General features: G+C 41.7%; 1 protein-coding gene across 2 annotated transcripts in view; it reads left to right on the top strand.

The window, feature by feature from the left end:
- Window positions 1–12,120: 12,120 nt before the first annotated feature.
- The window catches only part of PLCL1 (phospholipase C like 1 (inactive)), a 222,109-nt gene continuing 216,578 nt past the window's right edge, over window positions 12,121–17,651 (top strand). The window contains exon 1 of one of the 2 annotated variants that reach the window (XM_067298893.1): window positions 12,121–12,175. The gene's annotated coding sequence lies outside the window, so the exon portion shown is untranslated. Of the gene's footprint in view, window positions 12,176–13,421; window positions 13,464–17,651 lie in introns of those variants that run through there. The other variant, XM_067298892.1, reaches the window with a different exon arrangement.

Raw genomic sequence — 17,651 nt, 5'->3', positions numbered from 1 at the left:
CTTTGTGCGATCCTACGCTGCTGCTTCTTACCTTTCTGGTGTTGCTTCAGCATCTACCACCTTCTGCAACATTATTGTTATCACAGTGAATTTAAAAACTAAATAAAAGAGACACGCTATTAATTCCGTGTCTGTAATATATAACAGTTTAATGTTTAACTCTTAGTAGCGATCTTTTTAGCTCTCTGAGAAAACTATATAAAGGCAACTTTAGCAGAGCTGATGAGATTCTCAGAAATAATTGTTATTTTTTAAATACAGAATTCTGATGAGTTGTATTCATTGACCTACTTTTATGAATATTCATCACACAGCAACAAAGCTTATCCTAAGAACAGCACTACATTTTAATGATCTGTACAGCAGAATAGGCCAAGTCTTTCATGTGCTTCATATTATGAGTTGGGGAATTCAAAGTCAGAACGGCTGAAAGAATACAGAAAGATTCAGAGACATGAAAGTGTATTTTGCATAGTTTTAATTGCTGGAGCTTCTACCTTACACTTCCTCCTCAGGTTAAAAAAATAAATCTAGAACATCTTACATTGAAAATTAGGCAATTGTGACAAAAATAGGACTTTTGCAAATAAATTAGAAAGATTGATCTATTTTTTATTCTGATGATTTTTAATCTGAAAACCTGAAAAGCCAATACATCTGCAAATTTAATAATATTACAAGCAGAGCTGGCAGAAAATGATGCCATGCAAACAGGATTCAAGTATTACAACAGAAGTTGCGGGGCAGTGGTGGCGCTGTGGGGCTGCCTCGTTGAGGCACTCGCCTCCTGACTTAGGAAGTCATCGCAAAGGAAGGCAGGAGCGTGGCAGCAGCACCCGCAGCATGAAGCGCTCTCTCCTACCGTTCCCTCCACAAATTAAAAGGCAGTGCTGGACAAAGACAAGAGCCTGACTGTGCTGGTTCCTGTAGGCTCTCGCCTTTTGTCCTCTCTTTATAGGATCAGAGAGAGATCGGGGAAGAGAAAGTCAGACGTTAAGCAAGGAAAGATAAATTGAAAAAAAGCAAGAGAGAAAAAGAGGGGGAAATATGATTTGGGAGGGGAAAGGCACAAAAAGGCAAGGATGATTTTATGAGTAATACATGGGTCTGGTAACAGACTACTATTTCACTGATTGATGGCTTGACCTTGGAAAAGACATGCCACCTCCTTTGCTTCTATTGCTTATCCATAAAATGCAGATAATAATGCTAGCTTACCTACCAGCATCTTAAGATCTTTTATGGGAATAATATATTAAAATATTTTTATTAGACAGGGGGAACCGGGTTGCATCTGATGAAAGATTAGTTCCTTCCTGCTCTCAATTTCATAAAAATGTCTCACTGAATGTAACTAAAAGATTGACTTCTGTCTCTGTTGCATAGAATATGATTGTATTAAAAAAAAATCTGTAATTTATAATGATGTATGCAGCAATTTCTCTTACAAGCTTTTGAACAGATTCTCTACACTGTGAGCCTTATCCAGAACAACCAAAAAGACAAGAGCTCTAGGTGTTCAAGGAATTTGAGGAGACTTTCTAAGAGAGTAGCTATAGTCTTTAGAAGTGTATTATGGTGGTCATCTAAATAGTGCAACTGAATAAAAAAATTGTGGCCAGTGCCATGTGAAAAATGCTGAAGGAAATGACTCATTTCCAGGAAGTTTTCCATTCATTCAAATGGGTGTGTGCGTATTTCTCCGATAGACTTTCCCGTCGTACAGGCTCTTTTCCCACACCATTCCCGTTCTCACTTTAGTTCTGCACATCTCCCTTCCAAATGAGCAGTGACTCCTTCTCTGCTCACCCCAGTTGTTACCATTCTCTCTGCCCTTTGTCTGCGCCTCCCACTTTGTGTCTGAATGCCCTGATTATACTCTCACGCTCGTCCTCTTGTCTGTGTCCCCCTTTCCCCATCCGACTGCCACACTGGTATTTTCTGCCCCTTTAGTCCCTGCAGCCATCTCTGTCAAGCTTTGCTTCAGCCTGTTTCCTAAAGCTCTGTCAAACTGACCAGCTACTCTGCTGAGAACTGATTTCCTCATTTCTGTCATGTCTCATATTTTCCCCACCCTCAGTGATGGATGACCCAGAGGAACAGAAGACTTGGCAGTCAGTACGCTGGACTGTTCTGCCCATATTGTTTCCCCAAGGTGGTAGACTGTGACTGCATAACCGAAGTATCCTCATTCAGTCCATCCTTGCAGAACATTAACACCATCATAGATGATTTCTAGCTCAAAATGTATCAGGACAATTTGAGATTTCTTTTAAATTTTAAGACGTATTTAGATTTTATAGCTTCGTTTAAAAATATTTTATTTTCCAAAAGTAGTCATCAGCATGACATACGTTATTGGAGTCACTACATAAGACTGGAATCCTTCTGCCTCACTTCAGAGCTCAGAATATATGCTTTACTTGTAAAGGAGCTTGTATGTGTTTTATTTTACATGTCCTCAAGGGGGAGAAAAAACTATTGGAAACTGCTGCTTACAAGTTCCACTGCTGATGGAACTTCTTGTCACAGCTAAAACATGGTATTGTTAAAAGAGTCAAAACTGGAAAAGTTCTTCCAATTGTGGTAGCATCCGTATTTGCCGATTATGAGTCAAATTTTAAAGATTATCAATCCCTTCCTAAATGTCCCTAGCAAGTGGAAGAATTATACTACAAAAGCACTATTAGTAAGGATTTTTACATGTTGATACATCTCTTACCTGAATAGCAACAGATACTCCTGCTCTTGGAGTATGGAGCCCTTTGTTTAAGCTGATAATGAGATTATTAATATGAAAACCTAAATAGGTCTGCTGAGAAATCTGATTCCTTTATGTATTATAAAAGCATAGTCCTTCAACAAAACACCATAGATATGTGTCATATGGAAATTTTAATAGATCTCCAGTTAGGTGGGTGAAGAGAAAATGATCAGACTTTTGATTTCCATTAACTTAGTGTGACAGACTTGATTGTTTTTTCCTCTCATTTTGCCCTACTGTGTTTCCTTTATTCAAACAAAAAATTAATGCTGAACTTGATGTTGATAAATTATATTTTTTCAATATTCGTTTGCAGTTGTCATAATATTTATTTTACATAGTTCATTGAACTGAATATAAAATTCTGCAGACAGAAATAAATGAGTAGAAAAGACTGTAAACAATTGACATGTACTATGAAACAAAAGTGGGGAAAAAATTACTTGCAAGAAAAAAAGGTATCAAACCTTGCTTGCTCTGGAAGTTTAAAGGTACATGGATGTAAGTGCAATTTAATACCACCTTACACTGCCACAATGGTAAAGAGGTCTTCTTAGAAGGTAAAGAGCTACTTCATCTCCTAATTCATCTGATGGTCATCAGACAAAATGGCTCTGATTCCAGCTTTTACTACTTGATTCTTTGAATGTCATTATATTTCCAGGTACTTACACAATGCCAAATGAAAAAAATGAAGTAAAGAAGAATCTCACGGTAAATAGGATGTTGCTAACATGTTCCCCATACTTAGGGAAATTTTTAAGTCATGTTGTAATTTTCCTTACTGTATTTTGGGTCCAGTCTTTCAAAAGGTCAGGAGCTTTTCTCTCCACTGACTTCAATTACTTGAAGTAAAATGCCACACATGAATATATTACAAGATCCAAACCATTTTATTGTTGTCCATTATATCTTTTTTTTTTTCTCCTTTTTTGTGCAATTGGTAATTTATTCCTTACATGCATTCTTCTTGCATTCAGATAAGACAGCTGATTCTGTTTTAGCAGATATATCACATTTATGGAGGAATTCTTGCCTGAATTACTGCATACTTCTGTTGCTTTTGTTCTACTATCTGCTATTCAAAACCTCTGCATGAAAAAGTGAAAAGTATAACATAATTGCTATTGTTTGGAAACACTGTTCTAAATAGTTGAACACAGAAGTAAAATAATCGCCCTTTACTTCCTCTTGTCTTTTGTCTTTCCTACAAGAAGTTCTATACTGTATAGAACTGTATATGGAGTATATATTATATACACTCAATATTATTGGACATACACCGTTTGTCCCGGATGAGTGGGGAGTAATGCACTCCACTCGTAAGAGAGAAGCAGCAATATGTTTTATTGAGGTCAGATACTGATTTAACTGTTCAACTGTTCAACTGTAAGTAAGACAATGATTTAACAAGGGTCGATGGCAAGGTTCACTCAGTTATTTACTGCATGGAGGACAGGGTCAGATAACAGTGTCAAGGAGACCCTCCCGTTGAGTCACAAGGTTCAGAATGGATCCCCTTGCTTTCCAAACTCCTTCTGAGAGGAGTCTGGGTGCGGGCTGGATCCAATCTTAGTCCCAGACTTGGTCAACGGTTCAAGTCTAAAGGATTATGTGCACAGTCAATCAGAGATATAACTCAGCAAAGTTTTGTGAAGTTCGCAAAGTTTCAGCATGCTATGAATCACTTACTGAGGCTCTGTCGCGGGTAAGGAATCTCTCAGCCTCGAGGAGTGACCTTGAGGCGTCCCTGCTCAAGAGGAGGTTCTGCAGTGCAGCTCACTGTCATGCAGGAGAGCTCCATGGGCTCTAGGCTGCCCCCTATTTATGGGGGGGAGATGATTGACTCCTAGTCATATTTGCATACTAGACGGATTTTAGTTGGCACATGCTCAATTAGCCCCTGCCTATGTGTTGTTTACGGAGAGGTCAGGTGGAGGGGGGGAGGCGAAGAGCACATGGGGGGGGAAGGAGCACACCATCACACCATCCCACTCTCTACCTTTGTCCTGTGAATGAAGAGCTTCTGTAGTTGCAGTCCCAACTTGAAGCAATTCAGGATGGTTATCAAACATACCAAGAAATGGTGTCCTTTAACTGAGTTAAGTAGCTGATAGGAGTCAAAAGAGAACTGAAACAAGATGAAGGTAGCTGGGTATAAGGAGAAAAGCATATGCTTGGTCTCTTTCCGTACATTATGATTTAAATTACTTTCCACATTAGTTGATTGAAATGAATATGGAATTTAATGGTGAAAATGAGAATTGCAACTGTAAAGTACCAATTAGGGAGATGAGAATAGTACATTTTGCAACCTAAGCCTTTGATGTCCTATTTTAGATACTTGGTTTCTCGTAGTTATTATTCAATTTTAGAGAAATAAGCCCAGCAAACTTTAATGGGCAACACTCGATCATAATCTAATTCTATAATTACATAGAATATTTTATCTGATCTCAGGTAACTCTACAGAGAAGGTCCTTTTCTCTGTAACTTTCTATTATTTCTTAACTGTTATTAGATAAGTAAGAAGGACAAGAACTCAAAGCATTGATCTAAAGAAAGGATTGCTTATCTTTCCCCACTTGACTTAAATTGGAGTTGTGTTTTGTAACATGAAAAGAATTTTCTGTATTAATGTTTCATTTAGAATCAAGCTTTATACAATCACTTATCGTGCTTGTGTGAGTGATTAGGGAATATTTTTCCATCCTTTTTTTAATGTTTTTTGCTACATTTGTAGTTCAGCTCAATCTTCACTCTCTTTCTGCATTCTGTAGAAAACAATCTCTTACTCTGGCTTCTGTGAGCTCTGTAATAGTTTTACCTTTCGCCTTCCACTCAAATCAGGGCCTTCAAAGTATTTGGAATTTAAATTGAATTTGACTTTTCTGTAGTGGCTCACAGGAAATAATTCAGTGTAAATTTTTGCCCATGTTATGGACCTGGGATTTACAAGACAAGAGCCACCATTTCTTCTTTTCCTTTTTTTTCCTCTCCCCCAAACCACAAACCTTTGAAAAGTGCTCTGTTCAGATACGGTTCACTGACCCTCATCGTGTATAATATCTGCTCTTAAAAAACACTTCTTGGCGTCTTTGGGCAGCAAGCTTGCAGAATATTTATGGGAAAAGTCTTGCTGTCTTTTGAACTGACAGTGGCATAGCCTGAAAAGTCAATAATCTTTACTTTTTTAATCTGTCTAAATCTTGCCTTTGAGTCTGAATGCACATCTGAGATTAGATGAATTTAGAGGAGAGGATAAGTGGGTAGCATTAGATTGTGGTAATTAAAGGAATCTTCCACGCTACAACCTAAACAGGTATCTTAAATGAAGTTTCCTCAACACAGGTATAATTTTCACTTTAACTGTAGATTTGGCTGTAAAATTCTACATTGGAAAGTAAAACTCCTAGCCTTGTATTTGCAAAATGCTTCGCTTTTGCTAATCCTGCTGTAAACTATAGTGGGAGTTAGCAGACTGTTAGGATTTTAACTACCAGCCTATTTAACCTCACTCAGAAAAGATAAACAGTGGTTAACAATACTTTTGAATTTTATATGCTAATACGCCCACAGTGGCAAATTTCAGGAAAATAAGCTTACATAGATTAGTCATTAGCCTTTCTTTTCCGTACCCTTAGAATATCTTCAAACCTGCCATTAAGTAACAAGAGATTTTGCAATAAAAGACTAAATATACTTCATCCCTGATGGAAAGTATCCTAAATCTTCTTAAAATCCTGTTCAATTAACACCAGGGGAATTTAAGTTATTTCAGGGATTACATTTTGATCATAATTACATAACAAATCTTTTATTCTCTCTTTAGGATGCCTTTCTCAGTTAAACGAAACCAGAGGTTGTGCCCCAGGAGCACAGCTGCTGCACTCCAGTATGCAGGTATTCCATCCATGGGACTGTACTGGAGCTCTTCCCAAGTAACCCCCCCTAAAATGCATATGAGATGGATGTCAGGTCCTCAGCACCAATGTTTTCTCTGTACAGATCCACTCATATTGTTACGTTTCCTCACATCATTCTTGGGAGCCCCCGGAAAGAATTCCAGATAAGTCTTTCTTCCTCGGGTTTGGGCTACTGCGTATTCCTATAGTGGTCCAGGCTGCGTATGATTAACTTGCTTGTGGCCAAACCTAGCTGGGCAATGCACAATTTTTCCTCATTAAGAAGAAGGTTGTATGTCTAATAAACAAGCAGAAGGACATGCTTGGTACACTCACTAAATTGCCTCCAAAGTCTTTAACAGCAAAGTAAATATGAATATGGATATTGCTGACATTGCTAACATTTTTTTTCTGAAGTGGCAAGATTACAGACTAAAGGACCATGATGGTAGCCTTTTAACTGGGTATAACCAGAAGACTTTCCTTCCTCAGTAAGAAGGATTCCTGGTTAACAGGTATCATTTAATACTAATACTGCTTCTCTGGCAGCTGCACAGTTCATGATAATCCAAATGCTCCAAAAAATTGCTCCTAAGTGGATGGGAATCATGCTGCCATGTACATTCCTAACACTGAAAATACTCATTGAGTTGGGAAGGATGTGAAAGGCTCTAACAGAGTACACTGGCATGAAATTACACCTGTTGGTAGGTATCTACCAAAGGAAAGGGGAAATGGCACACACCTATTGGAGCATATTGTTCATACTAGTTAACAGGCGACATACAGCCTGAAAGGTAGCAGCAACTACAATTAGATTTCTATGCACATGTCTCAGCCAAAGAAATACTGAAAGGAGTGATCAGAGGAGTTAAAAAGAGCTCTGTGAAAAAGACAGTCATGGATAAATGTTCTCATTAAGTGGAATTACCACCTACCTTAAACAAGAGCCATTATTATTAAGTATCATTAGACTTAAATCTGAGCTGAGCTTTAAGACTTCTCTAAATTTTCAAGAAAATTTCTGTTATAAAGTCTACAACATGCCTTCCCTCCCCCAAGCTTAAGCAACTAGCAACTAAACAAGAAAATCATTAAGATAGAGGCATATCACAAAAGAACTTGCTAAGTTAGAGAAGACACATTTATACTACCTAGAAAATAAGAAAAGGCATAATAATAGTGTTTTTCTCTACAAAGTAGGAGGCAAGACAAAACAAGAATCACCAAATAACTTGAGGCATTGAATCAAATAGTGTAAATATTTTATTTTTAAATATAAGAAAAACTGAAAGTATATACAGTATTTGTTTTAAATGTATTAAACATTATGACCTTTTGTCTATATTTACTTTATACTGACTCAAATTTGCTTTTTTCCAGTTTAGAAAATTATATTTATATTTATACAGACAAAATACGACATGAAGATGACTTGCAAAAAAAGAGTGAAGTTTGCTAACATGTTTATATAAATAAATGATATCATTAATGTGCATTTTTATTTAATAATTTCATAGTCAAGATATAGCAACACACACACAGTAACTACTGAGACTTAAGAAACCACCACGTTAAGAATTATCTAGCAATACATTTTCTCATGAATAGTTTTGTGTAAGTCTAATCAATTCTAAAGTGAAGTATGATTTGCTATCATTGTGAATATATACTTGAAGAAATTACGACATGTTCCCTATTGCTCTTTCCCAGTCTTATAAATTAGATGTTCCTGTCACAGGAAAAGATGGCAGTTTTCACCCTTCATCAGTCACGGTCAATTGGTACAGGAGCATCACCTTCATGCTCCCAACAGAATATTTAATTTTATGAGCTTCCCAAAAAGCACTATCTAGGTCGAAACTAGTGGCTTATGTAAGCTGTATTCCAACAAAGCTCCCAAAAGACTGTATTTTCAGCTGTTTTATGACAGAAAATACGCCCACTAAGGAACAATTGTGTATCTCAAGGATGGAATAAGTTGAGTGTATAAAAAAGTATTAGACACACTGCAGGCACTTGCTAACTCAGGTTGTGTTCAGACAAACACAAATAGATTTTTAGTCTATCATCTGGACTTTCTTAGCTTGAGTAAATTCCTTGACTGTTTTTGAAAACGTGTCCCTATGTCCTCCTTTCTATCTATTTTAGGATATGTCTATGCTGCAGATTTCACACAGTATAGAGATACAGAGAGCTAGCTTTAGATGAGCTACTTTGATAGTGTCTGCAGCAGTGCGGTTAGTTCCGTGCAGGCTACCATAAACGCTATGGAAGAATCCACTGTAAGCTCTTCTCTACTTCTGTTACTTAAACTACTTACCTACAGAGGAAAGAAAGCGTTCCAGGGTGTCCAACACAACGGCAAAGAGAGGATGCCTCTGTTTTGTCATTTCTGTTGCCCTGCAAAAAAAGCGAGCCTTTAAAATGTTGTCCTGAATAATTAGTCACACATCCAGAAAGACTCAATATAAAAAGGATGAAATACAGTATATTAAACAAGAACTCGGGCACTTCTAAGTTGCAGAAAGTATTCCTGCAACTGTAGGTGAAGTCTGAGCCTCCATGTTGTCAGGGCCCTGAGGCACTAACAGGCCTCCCCCAGCCCAGGCCCCATTTCAGCCCAGCCTGGGGCCGTCACTCCCTGCGCTGCGATGCCGCAGCAGCGATGGGCTCCAGCCCTGCCACGGCCCCGCCAACCCCCACTCCGCCCCCCACCTGCCATCCTCATTCCGTCCCCATCCCCACAGCCCTGCCTGGCCATCGCTGGGCCTTGTCTGATCCTGGTTACGCTCACCGGGCCTGATCCCAATGCTGGGGCCCCGTCCCGTCCCCATCCCTGCAGTGCTGCTCCCCGCTCCCCTCCCTCAGGGAGCAGCTGGCCCGCGCTGCACCCTGGCATGTATAAGCCAACAGCACACTGACTGCCTTTTAATGCAAAAGAATGTGGATGGAGTCAGTGTGTTGCAACTTAAAGTTTTTAACTGGCCTCTTGTGTAAAGAATTAAGCATAATTTCAGCTACTGTTGTTGTTTGTAAAGTGTATACAAATGGCAAATCACAAAAGAGTAATTGTAGGATGATACAGTGCCATGTTTATGTACAGAGGGGAGCAATGGCTCATCTTAAAACTGAATATAGATACTTGTTAAATACATTTCTCACTAAGTAATCTTGATTTTTTTTAAGCTTTCTGTAATAGGTTTTTAGTGTAAAGCTTCCTTTTGTTAACTCTCTTTTCGACTAGATATTACAAGTATAAATACCAGCTGCTCTTTTCCTTCATAGTTCATGATTCTCCATATTTATGAACAAAAGCAGATAGATACTGATAATTCAAGAGTGTCTGGAGGTGTTTACTCAGAGATGCTACAGTATTAAAAATATTCACTATTCTATTCTGGGGAAAGATTTATCTAAACTCTATCACATTGACCCGTCTCCAAATATCTCAGATTTATCTTTTCTTGGCTCATTTTAGTATTCACATGCTAGATCACAGATCACTTACTTAAAGTGGCTTCCAGTTTCTAACTAGTTATGATCTCAGGTTAGAAGATGAGTGAAACTTTCACTTGTCTGGCACATTACAGATGACTGCAGATACCACCTAGGCTCTGCAGTCCAGGGGAACTTTCCTGCACTGCAGCCAGTGATAACATTGGGAAACCAGCAGGCACAAGAACATCAAGTGGATGAAGAAGCTCATGTAACACAGCTCCTGTGATAGCAGGGTCCTGGACTTTGTGATCTCAACACTTCATACATCTTTTGACAAATTATTGACTATTAATACAATTAATTCTTCTTTGAAATAATACAAATGAAGAAAACCTATTCATGTAACACGCTATAAAAGCTGTAGATCTTAGCTGTTTCATACATAATTATAAAACCTCTGCACCCTGTGGACAAAACAGATACGATTTGCTTTGTGTTCTCAATAGGCCTGATGTACACGAACCTTAAAACCTTTAGATTCCCTGCAGACCATTTTTAATTAAAGGCCACAGCTGTAAAAGGTTAAATTTTAAAATGAAAGTTGAATGACTTTAAACTTCTGATCCCAGAAGACAAATGGATTTGACAAGAAATATCTAATTTGAAATGTATAAAAAAGATCCTAGAAAGGATAAAGTATCTGTCTTTGTGTGCAACACGCTACAAGACAGTTCTGCTGGATGCAGTGCATTCCAGCCATGAGAGTACTTTGCTGGTCACAGATAATTACACTGGTGATTAAACTTCATATGATTTCATAGAACATACAAAAAAGTTCCAACATATTTCTATTTGAAGTAATAATTCACCCTGGAAATGTATGGTATATAGTTACTTTTATTGTCTTTTAGTCTTCTTAGGTGAGTTTATGTGACGGTATCTGTATATATAACCATAAACTTTTGTTAGTTCTATTTTTTTTTCTCTTTATTGCAATGACTTGGTATCCTTGAAAGACAGGCTACTGCCTTGGTAAGCTTGGTATAAGCTGTGCTTTAAGGAGTGTGTGTGTGTGTATTTATATATACACACACACCCCTATCTATGTATTTTATATACATCTATCTATATAAAAATTCACATCAAGTGGCAATTATGTCCTGTAAACAGGCATTTATTAGTAGCTAATGACTGGCTGGTGCAAGGAGGTTGCCTCTTACCCTTTCCTGCTTCATCATGAACTGCCAACAGGTGCCCAACACATTAATTATGACATTACTTTAGGAAATCAGAAAGGAATGAAACTTTCTGTTGGATCTTACTGCTTGTAAGGCTATGGCTCTAACTATGACTCTGGGTAGTCTTACATCTCCAGTGTTTATCAGCTTGTCCAAATCTAGCCCTCAATTTTATTCTTTCTACACAGTCTCTTCACCAGATCCTTTCTCAGGCTGTCTTGCACATGATTTCATCTTACACTTTTATCTTTGCTGCACTACCCTTTCCTGATGTTGCCAGGTGGATAACCTCATTATAACTAAATACCATCTGAACAACTAGGAAAGAGCGCATCAGCTTGTAATAACGCTCAATTGCGACGAGCCTTTCCTGGACTGCTCCCCTTGTCTGCCTAATTCTAGTCTCCGGTCTCTTTCTAAAAAAATCCCGGTCTCCGAGACGGGACGCCGCGGCCACGGCCACGCGCCGAAGGGACCCAGCGGAAGGAGCGGGGCGTCGGCACCACCGCTAACGGCCGCCCCTCCCCCACTAACGGTCGCCCCCTCCCAGTAACGGCCGTCCGCGCGCGGCGCCGACCCCCGCCCGGCCCTGCCGCGCCTCGCCGCGCCGCCAGGGGGCGGCGTCGCCCCGCAACGGCGGGCTCGGCGGCTCCGCGCGGGCCGGCGGCCGCCACGGCGAGGGGCGCTGCTGTGAGGGGCGCCGCGGCGGGCTGCGCCCGGGGGGCGGGCGTGTGTCCCCCCGCGCAGCGGCGGCACGCGGGGAGCGGCGCCGCGAGCAGCCTGGGGGACCGGAGCGGTCTCCTCGGCTCTCCGCGAGTGCTTCTCAGGTGAGTCGAGGGGAAGGGCCGGCCGAGCTGCCGCCGCGTAGCGTTTTGTGCCTCAGGGGCTCGTTTCACAGCGGCGGAGGGTCTGGGAGGGAGTGCTGTCCTGTTCAGTCCTGTGAGAGAGAGCTCTTCCACATCGGGCACCCCCTTCGATCGCCCGACCACAGTAAGAGGGATTCAGATGCGGTGCTCACCGCTAAAATAGCAGTGCTACTATTTGACAGGCAACACTCTCTCAAGTGCCCCTGCTATCGCATTTCTACAGCCCGTCGCCTGACTTAAAAGCATCCCCGAAGTATCTCTGCCTCTAACCATTTTCGCTTCCACGGCCACGGTCCCAACACAAGTGCCTCCGACATAAACGCTGCAATTACATGGATTGCTAGTTTTGAGGGGAGTTAACCTAAAACCTCTTTCTTTATGCGCTCTATTTTTACCCTGACACAAACGCAGTTTCCTAAAATGCACGCCGGGCGGTATTTACGCGGCTGATCCAGCACAACCGCACGCTCCCCTTGGAGAGAAATGCTGCGGGCAGCCGGCTCGCGAGGGGGACGGCGTCTCCCCCGCTGTTTCGCTCCCAGCGCGGGCCGGGCGCGGCGAGGGTTCCCACCGTCCCGAACGCTCCGCGTGCGCGCAGCCCGCCCTACCTGCTCCGCGCCGCCGACAACGCCTTCCAGGCGGCCCGGGGACACGCCCCCCGCGACGCCTATTGGCCGCCGCGGCGCCCGCGGGCAGCCACTGCGGCGCTCAGTGGCCCGGCGCCCTGTCCGTCAGCGCCGCCTGTCAAAACAAGCCCGGCTCGGGCACAAGGGAGCGGTGTTGCCGCGGCAGCGCTTCCTGCGCGCGCTCTCCGCACGGTGCTGCCCGCGCAGCGCCCGCCCCGCGCGACCTGCCCGTGCCTCCGGCGCCGCCCGGGGCGCGGAGTGCTGCGCGGCGGCCGGGGATGGCTCCTGCCGAGAAAGTTGGCGCCGGTGCCGCGGTGCGGTGAGGGGCAGCCGCCAGGCGCGCGGCGGACCCCCGCGCCCCGACAGAAGTTGACGCGCCCGGCGGGGCGATGGCAGACGGCGGCCGCGCCGACGCCGCTCGCCGGGGCGACGAGGAGCCGGAGGCGGCGCCGCTGGAAGCCCCGGCAGCAGGAGCGGGCAGGCGGCGGGAGCGCCGCAGCGGTGTCGCAGCCGTCGGAGCCGCCGAGCGCTTCGCCGGCGGCGGCTCCGGGGCGGCGGCCGACGCCGAGGCCGGTCTCCTGGAGGCCGCCCGCGCCGCCCCGCGCAGGAGCAGCATCATCAAGGTAAGGGCCGGCGGCGGCGGCCCCCCTCGGCGGCTCTCGCCCCGGGCGGCTGCGAAGTTTCTTTCCGTGCGGCAGCCGCTGCCCGCCCGCGCTCGGCGCTCGCGGGGCACCTGGCGGCAGAGCCCGCAGCGGAGAGAAGCAACACGCGGCGCCGCGAATTAACGGGCGGCGTCTTCGGAAAGTGAGCGCAGCGCAGACTGCTGCGCAGCGCCACGTGCTTTGCACCCCTAGCGTGAAGCTAACGGGTCCAGCGCTGACCTGAAGCCCTTGTCTTTGTTATAAGCTGGTAAGGAGAATGGTCTTCTGAGTACGCTCCTCTGCTCTGGTTTTTCAGATTAGCTTTTAAGAATAAGCTATTTAGTCTGAGGTGAAATTGTGTCTCCTTGCAAGCATGTAAGTTAATCACTAATTCCTTGGGGAGAGGGTGAGTTGTCTCCTGGACAAACTTCATTTAGCATATGGTCACACCTGATCCTCTTGTACGTGCTAATCACTACTTGGGAAGACAGCAGTGGGAACCCTTGAATACGAGGCTTCACCTCTAAAAATGTGTGAAAGCACTGGGCAAAACTCTAGCTCAAGGCATGAAGCAAAGAACATTTGTTAGATATGTTTTAATTTATTGTGTGTCATTTTCACTATTGAGTGATATTTAGCAATATTGCTGAGAATGATAGTGATCTGTCTTGCAGCTGGAAGGCACTTCTTGAGATACGTCCTGGGATGGTATCAATCAGTAGAGATATTTCTGATAAAGTATTAATACTGTTATACAAGAAACTGGTAAGGTCTCCTCTGAAATACTGAGTAAAATCTGTTGTCTGTGTTTGGGAATTGTGCATTCAAACTGAAACAGATGCAGAGAAGGACAGCTAGGATGGGCTGATAAGGTGAATGGATTGAATGGTAAATGAGTGTGGTTTGTTTAGCCTGGAAAAACGTTGGCTAATAGAGGATAATGATTGCTCTTTATCATTATGTTGCAGAGAGAAAACTTCTAGTTATGGGACAGCTCTAGAACAAAGAATACCTATGAATAAATTCAAGTTGGAAATCAGAGTAAGGGTCTGGAGTGGTCTCATGGTAGAAATAGCAAGAGCAAAAAGTCATAATTGGTTTTCAAGGCTAACTGTGGTAAGCTGATGAATTAAATTAAATGACAGGGCTGTGATAGCAGGCATCAGAACCTGAGAATTTGCAGACTGTGCATCTCCAAGGCATTGCCCTTTGGGGAACGCATATACAATATGAATTTTATTTTCCCGCAAGGTTGTCTCAGTAGCATGTAAAAGTGTTTCGAAGCACAGTTTCTCTTTGGTATACCAGTGACTGACTTGGGGAATACTTCTCATGTTTTACCTTTTCAGGGTTTTCTGCTGAAGTACTTTAATATGCAGGAGTTCTGTTTAAACACTGTACATCATGTGACAGAATGAATGCTAGAATGTTTTATTATTTAAGTAAAACTTTTTAAAATCTAAATAAGCCTATATGTTCATATAAATTCACAGAATAGTATTCCATCACTTCCCTTAAAGTGATCTTATCAGGTAAAAAGGGGGGCTGAGAAAGCAAAGGAAGTTGTGCAGTAGGGGCAAGCTCCTACTTTGCAAGAGCTGAGCAATTTTGCCCTGTTCTCCTGTTTCTCTGTCATTTGAAGATACACTTAAGCATGTAAACAGTCTCACTGAAGTAAATGCAGAGTTTAACTTCCATAGATTTATGTGATCAAAATTTACTTTTTGCAGCATTCTTTTTACCAGCTATCTTTTAAAACTCTCTGCAAGTTTCGAGGCTAGCATCTGAGAGCACAACTCCTAAGGAAGCCAGAGAGTTGCTTACATTGGTGGAGTGTTTTGGCCTCCACAGGATGACTGAAGTATAAAGGACTGAATAAAGACTTACTTTAAAAACCTTTCCTGCAGCAAATTACATTTGGCATATACTGTAAGTAAAATATGAACCCTTTTAGGTAATCTTCAGTGTGTTCAAGTGCTCTATTATTTGGCTGCAGAAACAGGATAACTCATCTATATATAGAAAACAAAATGTAGCTGGAATATTTTTTTTTCCACATTTTGCTTTGCTAACATTCACAGCTTTGTAGATTGAGGGAAATCTGAAGTAGCATTAATGAGAAATATTTGTAGCTGGTCTTGTGCTTTGGAAAATTTCCGTACTACATATGCATTAGTTATCTTGTTTAACTTTGATTGTTTTTTACACTCACTTACTCCCCTATGTCTGTCTGTCTCTCTCTTGCTCTCTTCCCCTCCCCCCTTCAAAAGGACAGGATTTCTTCTTAATATGTAATGCTTTACAAGCCTCCCTATGATAGGGTTCTAAACAAAGTTGATTTGCTGCTGTTTTCCTTCTGTCATCCTCCTACTGACATTGTGATGTTCAAGCATGTTAATAGATGGGTAGGAAGAGACTGTAATTTGTTTTGTAATGCCTACTGAAATATTTGGTAACATTTTACTGAGATACTCCTTGGTCAGTACTTATCAGATTTCTCTTAGCTTTGTTTGCATTTGTTTTGCAATATGTAATTTTGGGACCATTTATTTTTTCTTCTTGGCTCTTTGTCTAAAGATACTGAAGTAGGTAGCGCAGCACTGCATGCTGTTAGTAGTAGCAGACTATGCCTGTGAAATAGACTTGAAGTAGGAACAGCAGAATCAAAATTCTTTATTCATGGTAGAACTATACGACCTCTTATCTTTAATGAATTTCTTTCAAATGTTTTCTTATGTTTCTTATGTTTTCTTTAAAAGCCAGTTTTGTTGTTCTTGCACATCATATACTACTTGTTTAAGGACTGTGAGGATTGGGATTTTGCTATTAAATTAAACAGTGTAAGTATATCAAGGAAATCTGTTCTGACTGCATGTTTTTCAAGTTCCAACAAGCTGAAGTGTCTGGTTAATAAGATTATAGCTAGCTGTTTTGATTCTAGAAGTTGTATTTATCCTAGTGACATTTTTAGCTTAAAAAAAAAAAAAAGATAAAGGATGTGAGGCTTAGTTTCTTTCAGCTTGTGTTCTGAAGCATGATGACACAGTTTACATGTTTCAAATACATGATACATCTGCCTGTGCAACATGATTAAGTAGGAATCCTTTTCAAAAGACAGCGGAGTTCTTCAGGACAGTAACAATTCGGTAGTAACTTGTATTTTGCTTTTTGCTCTGTAAGCTTAACTATTAAGCAGACAGCATCTAAATGTAAAACTATGATTATGCAAGATTAATTAGAAGTTGATTAATTATTTGATAGCCAAGTGGTGATTTTTACCACAGGTGTGTTCTTCAGTATATTCATAAATGTCCTGGTAAAAGAGGAAAATAGTGAGGTGACACAACTTGCAAATATTTAAAAATTAAGATCAGTGAAGTTTCAGTCTGCCCCTGATGAGCTGCAGCAGGATCTCATGATACAGAGTGAGAAAGAGCAAAGTAATGCGTGCTGTGACAAATAAATCTAATTTTATTATGCATGTTTGGCTCTACCTTAGTTCTTCCTACTGAAGAAGGAGAGCTTGCAGTCGTTGCAGATATTTCTGTGAAAATATTAGCGCGGTATTTAGAAGTGGCTGAAAGGAAAATAGTTTGTTAGGAAGTCTTAGGTGAAGAATTGAGAATAGAACTTCATAAAATTCTTACAAAAACCCTCCACCTTCAGTCTGGCTACCCCATTTCATAAAGAATACAGCAAAACTTAGGAAGGGCAAGAATTGTATGCCTAGCCATGGAAAGGCTCCCACAAAATGAGAAATCGATCAGATCAGTCTGGAGAAACGCAACTGGTGACTGATGCGTTAGATGTATGTGAATTCCCAAACATTGTGGAGAGAAAAACAGAGAACAGTTATTCACTCTTTTTCACAGAACACCAAGTAGGGGAAACCCTGTGATAGGGTAAGCAGCACATGTAGCAGCATGTTTAAAACAAAGTACTTTCTGACACAACATGTAATTAAATCATACATTTAACTGCCATGGAAAGCTGTGGCAGTCAGAAATGTAAATGGGTTCAAACAGGTCCAAAATGACAAATTGATGGAGAAGACCTTCAAGGTGCACCAAAAGCATCTGGCAGAGAAAGTCCCTAACCTACAAGCTGTTGAATACTGGGAAGCTACATCAAAAGATTGGTCGCTTTGTACTTTGCTGTTTCTTGTATGTC

Source organism: Apteryx mantelli, chromosome 6 (assembly GCF_036417845.1).
Source record: "Apteryx mantelli isolate bAptMan1 chromosome 6, bAptMan1.hap1, whole genome shotgun sequence".
NCBI lineage: Eukaryota > Metazoa > Chordata > Aves > Apterygiformes > Apterygidae > Apteryx > Apteryx mantelli.
Note: the sequence above shows the minus strand (reverse complement) of the source record. Positions and strands in the feature narration are given on the sequence as shown.